This window comes from Abrus precatorius, unplaced genomic scaffold, assembly GCF_003935025.1.
Source record: "Abrus precatorius isolate BTA unplaced genomic scaffold, Abrus_2018 Scaffold2, whole genome shotgun sequence".
In the NCBI taxonomy this organism is placed as follows: domain Eukaryota; kingdom Viridiplantae; phylum Streptophyta; class Magnoliopsida; order Fabales; family Fabaceae; genus Abrus; species Abrus precatorius.
In genome coordinates this window covers 14,104,352-14,113,901 of record NW_020874362.1, presented here as the reverse complement: position 1 = coordinate 14,113,901, position 9,550 = coordinate 14,104,352, and the positions used below count along the sequence as shown (strand labels likewise).

Below are 9,550 nucleotides of genomic sequence, written 5' to 3'. Positions count from 1 at the left end.
ATAAGTGGAGAGCTCTCAGAGAGGGAAGGGATTTTTGATTTAAAAACGTATGTGCGTATTCACCCTTAGCAATATTTATAGGCACGCCCAAGCACGTGACTACTTTGGAGAATAAAAGTGACTTTTATGTTATTAAAATTCCCAGCGTTATCACTATTATTCGTAAGAGTGGATGTTCCAGAGAATGGATTTTTCAAAGTGAGGCGCGCGTTATCACTATTTCTGAGCAAAGTGATAACGCGCAGCAAAGTGATAACTTTTTTCAGTAAAAGTACTAACGCAGAAGTATTAAAAGTTTACTTACCTGTGCGTAGTTACTCTTGACAGAAAAAGGAAGCGTTCCAGAGAGCTCATTTTCCCATCTGTCTTTGCGTGATCACTTTTATCAGTAAAAGTGATTGTTCCAACAGAAAACCTCAAATTGCATTCTCTGCGTAGCTTCTTTTTTGCAATAAAGTGACTCCTCTCATTAATCAAATACCTCTAAAACCTCAATTAATTCAATTTTCACTCTTGAATCCATCAAATACACACTCTCCACATTGAATCTCAGTTCAAGTATCTCAATTATGCCTCAGAAAATCAGATTCAGTAGAATATTCACATATATTATGCAGAAACTTCCAGAAATTGGTAAAATCAGATTATGCAGAATCTTAAACTCTTAACTACACATTCACCTCATCAATTCTCAGATTAAGCAACCAAATGCACCTCAGAAATTCAGATTCAACAGTATTTGTGTAGAATTTTTGCAGAATATCAGAAATTTACTGAACATTAATATGTAGAATTCTAAAAACACTATAGAAAGCTTAAACTGGGTTAGAAATGTGAGTTGCCTCTCATAAAGCGCTTCTTTAATGTCACTAGCTTGACATTAGTTGTTCCTCACTCAAGAGGAACCAATTTCAAGCATGATATGTTTCTTGCAAACTCTTCTCCATGATAGATCTTTAATCTTTGGCCATTGACCTTGAATTCCCTCCCTGTTTTCTGATCTTCTATAAGAATTGCTCCAAAGGGAGAGGTCTCCTTTATTAAAAATGGTCCAGACCATCTAGATTTCAATTTCCCTGGAAACAATTTTCATCTCGAATTGAATAGCAGCACTTGCTGGCCAGGTTTGAAATCTTTTTGCAGAATGAACTTGTCATGGATTCTCTTGGTTCTTTCTTTGTACAACTTTGCATTCTCATATGCTTGCTGTCTGAATTCCTCCAATTCATGCAGCTGCAGAACTCTCTTCCTTCCAACACTTGACAGATCGAAATTAAGCCATTTTTTAGTCCAATATGCTCTATGTTCCAGCTCTAGAGATAGGTGACATGCCTTTCCAAATACTAACTGATATGGAGACATACCAATTGGAGTTTTAAAAGAAGTTCTATATGCCCACAATGAATCATCCAGCCTCTTTGACCAATCCTTCCTTGAGCTGTTCACTACTTTCTCTAGAATTTGCTTGATTTCTCTATTTGAGACCTCCACTTGTCCACTTGTTTGTGGATGGTATGGAGTAGCAACCTTATGCTTTACACCATATTTCATTAACACAACTTCAAGATACTTGTTGCAGAAGTGGGTACCTCCATCACTTATTAGTACTGTAGGTACACCAAATCTTGAAAAAATGTTCTTTCTTATAAATGAAATCACTACCTTTGCATCATTTGATCTGGTGGGAATTGCTTCTACCCATTTAGACACATAATCCACTGCCACTAGGATGTATTCGTGTGAAAATGATGGGGGAAATGGTCCCATGAAATCAACCCCCCATACATCAAATAGTTCCACTTCTAAGATGTTGGTTAATGGCAGCTCATGTCTTCTTGAGATATTTCCAATTCTTTGACATTTGTCACAGTTTTCTACATACCTCTTGGCATCTTTGAAGAGTGTAGGCCAAAAGAAACCTGCTTGCAAAACTTTTGCAGCAGTCTTTGAACTTGCATGGTGGCCTCCATATTCTGAATTCTGACAATGCCATAATATCTCAGCTTGCTCACTTTGTGGAATGCATCTTCTAAGTAACCCATCTATTCCAATTTTGAACAGGTATGGGTCTTCCCACACATAGAATTTGCTGTCATGTAAGAACTTCTTCTTTTGCTGCCAAGTAAACCTCTTTGGAATGAATTGAGTGGCTTTAAAATTTGCAATGTCAGCAAACCAAGGCATGTTATCCACTGCAAACAGCTTTTCATCTGGAAATTCTTCATTTATTTCCAATGATTCAGTGGTTGAACTCTGCAAAGGTAATTTGGATAGGTGGTCAGCAACACTGTTTTCTTTCCCTTTCTTGTCTTTGATCTCTAGCTCAAATTCTTGGAGGAGTAGAATCCATCTTAATAATCTGAGCTTTGCATCCTATTTTGTCAAAAGATATTTAAGAGCAGCATGATCAGTGTATACGATCACTTTTGAACCCATTAAATATGATCTGAACTTATCAAAAGCATATACAACAGCTAAAAGTTCTTTTTCTGTTGTTGTGTAATTCACTTGTGCAGGATTTAACACTTTGCTTGAATAGTAGATAGCATGTAATTTCCTATCTTTTCTCTGTCCTAACACAGCGCCCACTACACTATCACTTGCATCACACATGAGTTCAAAAGATAATTTCCAATCTGGTTTTGCAAGAATAGGTGCAGAAATCAGTTTCTCTTTTAAAACAGAAAATGCATGCAAACAATTATCATCAAATATGAAATCTGCATCCTTTATAAGTAAATTACTCAAGGGTTTAGCAATCTTGGAAAAATCTTTTATGAATCTTCTATTAAAACCAGCATGTCCTAAAAAACTTCTAACTCCCTTAATGTTGATAGGTGGAGGCAATTTACTAATGACTTCTATTTTAGCTTGGTCCACCTCCATTCCTTTCTCTGAAATTTTGTGAGACAATGCCTTCTTGTACCATGAAATGGCACTTTTCCCAATTTAACACAAGGTTAGTGTCTTGACATCTCTGCAAAATAGTGGATAGATTAGCTAAACAATCATCAAAAGAATCACCAAAAATAGAGAAATCATCCATGAACACTTCTATGATGTTTTCTACCAAATCAGAAAAAATAGAAAGCATGCATCTTTGGAAAGTGGCAGGGGCATTACACAAACCAAATGGCATTCTCCTATATGCAAAGACTCCAAATGGACATGTAAATACCGTTTTCTCTTGATCTAAAGGATCCATAGCTATTTGATTATATCCTGAATACCCATCAAGAAAACAATAAAATGAATGTCCAGCAAGTCTTTCTAGCATTTGATCTGCAAATGGTAGTGGGAAATGGTCTTTTCTGGTTGCATCATTTAATTTCCTATAGTCTATGCACATTCTCCATCCAGTCACAGTCCTAGTAGGGACAAGTTCATTCTTTTCATTACGTACAACTGTCATACCACCTTTCTTTGGAACAACTTGGACTGGACTTACCCAATTGCTGTCAGAAATAGGGTATATTATTCCTGCATCTAACAACTTCATGACCTTCTTTTTAACTACCTCTTTCATGGCTGGGTTTAACCTCCTTTGTGGCTGCACTACAGGTTTAAAATTCTCTTTAAATAAAATTCTGTGCTTACAAAATGAAGGATTTATACCTTTCAGATCTGCAATACTCCATCCAATTGCAGATTTGTGTTCTCTCAAAATTCTGAGCAATTTTTCCTCTTGTTCTTCCTTAAGTTCATTATTGATGATGACTGGATTTTCATGTTTCTCATCCAGAAATGCATACCGCAAGTGGGAAGGAAGTTGTTTCAGTTCTAGCTTTTGCTTTTCCTCTTCTTTATCATCCTTTTCTAGCTTCTTCTTCACTGAATTTTCTGCAGCTTTTTGAATTGGCAGAGCTTATAGTTGCTCCTGCACTTCCATAATCTATTCTTCATGCAGAAGTTCAGATTTGTTATTCCCTACAGATATTATTTCTTCTAACACAGCAAGTTCATCAATTTCATTAATATGGCGTTGTGTAATAAAAGCATCCAGTATATCTACCTTCATACGTGTACTATCTTCAATTGGATATTTTAAAGCTTCAAACACATTAAACACTACCTTCTCATCTTGAACTCGAAGCATAAGTTCACCTTTCTGCACATCTAAGGCTCTCCCGGTTGCAAGAAATGGTCTCCCTAGGATCAGAGGGATGTTAGAATCCACCTCCATGTCCAAAATTACAAAATCTGCAGGAAAAATGAACTTATCAACTTTAACTAATAAATCTTCAACCACTCCATATGGATAAGTGTATGATCTATCAGCTAGCTGCAATGTAATGTTGGTGGGCTTCACTTCCTTTATGCCAAGTTTCTACAGAACAGCTAATGGCATCAGATTTATGCTTGCTCCCAAGTCACACAATGCTCTTCCCACAGTGCAGTTTCCTATTTCACAAGGAATGCTAAATGATCCAGGATCTTTCAGCTTTTGAGGAAGCTTTCTCTTGAGAATGGCACTGCACTCCTCTGTCAAAGGTACTGTTTTATCATGCTCTAGCTTTCTTTTTCTGGAAAGTAGTTCTTTCATAAACTTTGCATATGAAGGAATTTGCTCCAAAGCTTCTGCAAAAGGAATGTTAATTTGTAATTTCTTAAAGACATTCATAAATCTTTCAAATTGTTCCTCTTGTTTAGGATTTTGGACTCTTTGAGGATAGGGCAGCCTCTTGTATTTTTCTGGATCTATTGGCTTACAAGCTTCCTCAAAGAGTTGCCTTTTGGTTTCCTTCTCAGAATTCATAGGAACATCTACTTTTTCTTCTGAATGGTTTTTCTTCAATAACTTAAAATTTCCTTGTTGCAGATCTTGTTCAATTTTTCTCTCTGCTGCATCATTTACTTTCTTTTCTGCTGGTTTAGGACTTGCAACTACAGCTCCACTCCTTGTAGTTATGGCTTGACATTGCTCTTTAGGATTGATTACTGTATTGCTCAGAAATTTGCCTTCATCCCTGCTGGATAGTTGTTCAGCTAATTGTCTGATCTGTGTCTCTAGTTTCTTCATGGAAGCTTCTTAGTTTTTGAAGCTTGTTTGAGTTACCTTCATGAATTGCAGCATAGTTTCTTCCATCTCAGTCAACCTCTCATTCATAGGCTTGGAAAATTTCTGATTTCCTTGAGGTTGAGTGGATGAATTCCTCTGAAAATAAGGTTGTTGTGTTGCTGGACCTGTATTAGAAAAAGGTAAATTTGAGTTAGAATTCTTTGCAGCAGAATATTGATTATTCCAATTAGAATACTGCTGAGTTTTAGTATTCAAAAATTGAAATCCAGGGGGATATGATGGCTGTTGTTTCTAAAAATTATTCATATAATTCACTTGCTCTTGTGTTTCACTTGTGGATGCCTCACATGCACCATTTGCATGGTTTCCTCCACAAAAATCACAACTTAGCTGACTGGTAGGCATACTTCCTGTTTGCAGGTTGCTGATTTGTTGTGTTAAGGCAGCTAATTGTTCTGAAAACATTTGATTTTGTAGTTGATTGTGTGCAAGAAAGGTTTCCAGAACCTTAGCTTCATGACCAGAATTTCGTCCTTGATTTCTTAAGTTTGAATTCTGATACATTGAAGATGCCATCATCTCAATAATTCTCTGAGCTTCTTCCAAGGACTTTGTATTTAATGAACCTCCAGCAGCAGCATCAACCATTGTTCTTGTTACTGCATTCATCCAATTATAAAAAGTCTCCAATTGCATCCAATCTGGAATACAATGATGTGGACACCTTCTAAGCAATTCTTTGTATCTTTCCCAAGCTTCATACAATGATTCTCCTTCTTGCTGCACAAAGGATGTAATTTCTCCTCTCAACTTAGCAGCTTTGGATGGAGGGAAGTACTTAGTTAAAAACTTATTCACAAGTTCTGTCCAGGTTGTGATGCTTCCTTGTGGTTGAGCTTGTAACCAACATTTTGCTCTATCTCTCAAGGAAAAAGGAAATAGTCTTAATCTGATAGCTTCTTCACTAACTCCATTCATTCTTATGGTGTCACATAGCTGCAGAAAATTTGAAATATGCAGGTTAGGATCATCAGAATTTCCTCCAGAAAACTGATCCTGTTGGACTAAATGTAGTAGGGCAGGTTTAATCTCAAAATGGTTGGCTTGAATAGTTGGCCTAATTATAGAAGAGTTAAAACCTTGCATGTTAGGAATAGCATAGTCCCCTAATGTTCTAATTTTGTTCTGCTCTGCAATTTCTATTGCTGGATTTGGTTGTCTCAAGGGTGTAGATGTTCTTTTCACTCTAGGATTACTCTGAGATTCTGGAGAATGGACAGCTTCTAACTCACTATCACTCCCTATGGCTTTTTCTACTCTAGACTCTTTTCTCAATCTTCTCAAAGTTATGTCTATGTTAGGATCAAGGACCAGAATTGATTTATTCTTATTTTTACCACGCATATACAAATCAGTTTGAAGCAAAATTAGACTATAATTGATATTCAGAAATGTACAACAGAATTCATGCAAAATCTATCAGTAAAAGCATATAGAAACTTAAATCTAGCAGTTACAGAATTGTAAAATCATGTAAAAATATGCAGAATGGCAATTACAAATATGAAGAACAATGAAAACTGAAATTATGCAGATAAACAAGGATGTAAAAATTCTATGCAGCAGACAGAAATATTATGCAGAATATTACACAAGGTGCAGTAAAATTATGCAGAAAGCAATTTGAAAGCAAAGCAACAAAATAAATGCTCAATCTAGTTACTTTTCTACTACTAATGATATTGAAATTCAAAATTCCCCGGCAACGGCGCCAAAAACTTGTTGTTAGCAATCTACACTAGCAAGTGCACTAGGATTGCAGCAAGTGATGAGTAAATTTAAGATCCAAATATCGTCTCCATAGGGAATTTAGATTCAAGTATCACTTCATAGAATTATAACCATTTAAGCTTTTTCGAAATTGTAAGGAGAGTGGTAACATGTAATAAAAGAAAACTAGAACAATTATAAGTAAAATGAACTTGCAGAAAACAGAACAATAAACACACAGTTATGTGATCACAGAGGAAGAAACCATAGCTAGGGAATTGCTTCACCAAAACTCCAATGTTTAATCAATAAAGTTCTGAATTAACAAGCAATTGGAAAGAATGACAATCAGTTTCACATTGTATTATTCAGAGGTTAATTCCTTAACTCAGTGAACCTAACATTCAATTAAACCATTCTAATTCCTTAGATCTGATTCAATTCAATATTGCTTTAAGTGTAAGAAACCAAAAGATTGCAAGATCAAAGTTCCTTATCCCTAAGAAAACTATAATCTCGGTGATTGGTTCAGATCTGAAGAACAAATTCAATTTCCATTGACAAGAGTTCCTCTGAATTTAGTTAATCAAATTTCCATTCAATTTCCACATGAAGTTCAGAATCAATCACTCAATCTATTCCAAAGCTTGAAATTCAGATCTAAATCAATTCAACATGTTCGTTTCAGATCTACAATCCCTAACTATGATCGAATTACACAGCCATGGCAGCAGAGAAAAGAAAAGAAAGAGAAGAAGAGAAGAAGAAACTCAGAAACCCCATGAAAGCTTGCTCCACTCCAATTCCTCTTCGTGAAGCTCCAAGATTCGAATCCCCACTCCTCTCTCTCACTTCCTCTAACCAGAAGCTAACTAAAAAAACTGAAAATGATCAGAATCCCCCATTTCCAGATCGATTCTGGTATTTATAAAATTTCCCATATTTTCACGTCATCACTTTTATGAGAAATAGTAGTTACGCAGAGTTTTTAGTTGCACGTTAACACTTTTCCTAGAAATAGTGGCCACGCGCATTTTCCTGATATTGAGAGCTCTCTGGAACTATCACTCTTGATGATAAAAGTGACAACACAGAGCCAAGGTAGTTGCGCATTATCACTATTTTTGATAAAAGTGATTACGCGCAACTCGCCAAGTTGAAGACTCTCTGGAACGATCACTTTTGATGACAATAGTGGTTACGCAGAGTTTTCCTGATATTTTGCTTCTCTGGAACTATCACTTTTAATGATAAAAGTGGTTACGCAGAGCTTTCCTTCTTCTTTGAGCTCTGAAGTGATCACTTTCACTGATAATAGTGATCATGCCCAGTCTGCAATTTCTTATTCTTGAGTTTTTGGAGTCCAGACTTGCTTCTTTCCTCTTCCTTGTCATCAAACCTCCATCGATATGATCCTTGCTCAATTTATTCCTTCAAAAACAAGATTAAAAACTTAATTCCTAAGCAAAAATTTCACAATTGCTAAAATAACTACAAATTTAAACAAACTTCAATTCCTTCTCTTTTTCTAAGTTTTTCTGCTTTCTTTATATATTTTTCTTATCAAATGTGTTAGAATTATGCTAAAATATTAGTCAAAATATGGATTCATCACTTCCTCTTCCTTTTCATTGATATTCCATTTCCATGAACCTAGCTCAGATTATTCCTACAAAAACAAGCATAAATTTCACAAATGTTAAGCTAACTACATAATAAAAGAAAACCTTCAATCATTCAATTTTTCTAGTTTTTCTGTTGTTTCTTACATGTTTTCCTTATCAAATGGGTTAGAATTACACTAAAATATGAGTCAAAATATGAATTCATCGTGGTCACTCTTATGAAGCAAAATGAGAATGCCCAGAGTCGCAAATTCTATAAATATCAGAAAAAGCTCAGATTTCAGGGTCTTTTGTTCATTTTCCATTTTTTCTGTTAGATTCTCGTTGAGAGAGAGTGAGAGAGAGGATTAAGATTGAACCTCAAAGCTCCAAGAAGAGGAATTGGATTGGAGCTTGTGAAGATGGCTTCTTTGAGTTTCTTCTCTTCTTCTCTTTATTTCTCTTTCTCTTTACAATGTTTGCTTAATTCTTCGTAGTTAGGAGTTTATGGACCTTGAATTGATGTATTGATTAGCTTCTTGCTTCTGAAATTTGAGTTCTTGGATTAATTGAGTTGTTAATTCTGCTATAATTGCAATCTTTGAATGGGAATTCGTATGATTAATCAAAGAGGAACATTTGCCAATGGAAGTTGGATTTGCTTCTCTGATCTGAATTAGCAACCAGAATTAAGAATTTCTTAGGGATAAGGGAACCTAATCCTGCAATCCTACAGTTCCAAGTCTTAATGCAACTTGAAATTGAACTTCACCTAAGGGATTAGGGTGGTTTAGTTACTTGTTAGGGTCAATGATTTAAGAGATTAAACTTTGACTATTAATAAGAGAAACTGATTGTCTATCAATCAATTACTTGAATGTTCAGAGGCATAGTTGACTTGATATTGATATTCTAGTGAAATAAATTCCTAACTATCCTTCATTCATATCTCATCTCAACACAAAAATTCATACTCTATTTTACTGCAAGTTTAATTCTTTGTATTGTTCTAGTTTATTGCTTTACATGTTACAAACCTTCCAAATTTGTATGGCTCAACTAGTTATTGCTCTATGAAGTGGTAATTGAATTCCTAATTCCCTGTGGAGACAATACTTGGATCTTAAATTTACTCATTACTTGCTGCAATTCCTAG

The 9,550-nt window shown here is 35.5% G+C and overlaps 1 non-coding gene across 1 annotated transcript; it reads left to right on the top strand.

Moving 5' to 3' along the window:
* The first annotated feature begins 5,726 nt into the window (after positions 1–5,726).
* On the top strand, positions 5,727–5,833 carry LOC113860321. Its single transcript, XR_003503774.1, has one exon. It is a non-coding gene; the product is annotated as a small nucleolar RNA R71 (small nucleolar RNA).
* Positions 5,834–9,550: the final 3,717 nt, after the last annotated feature.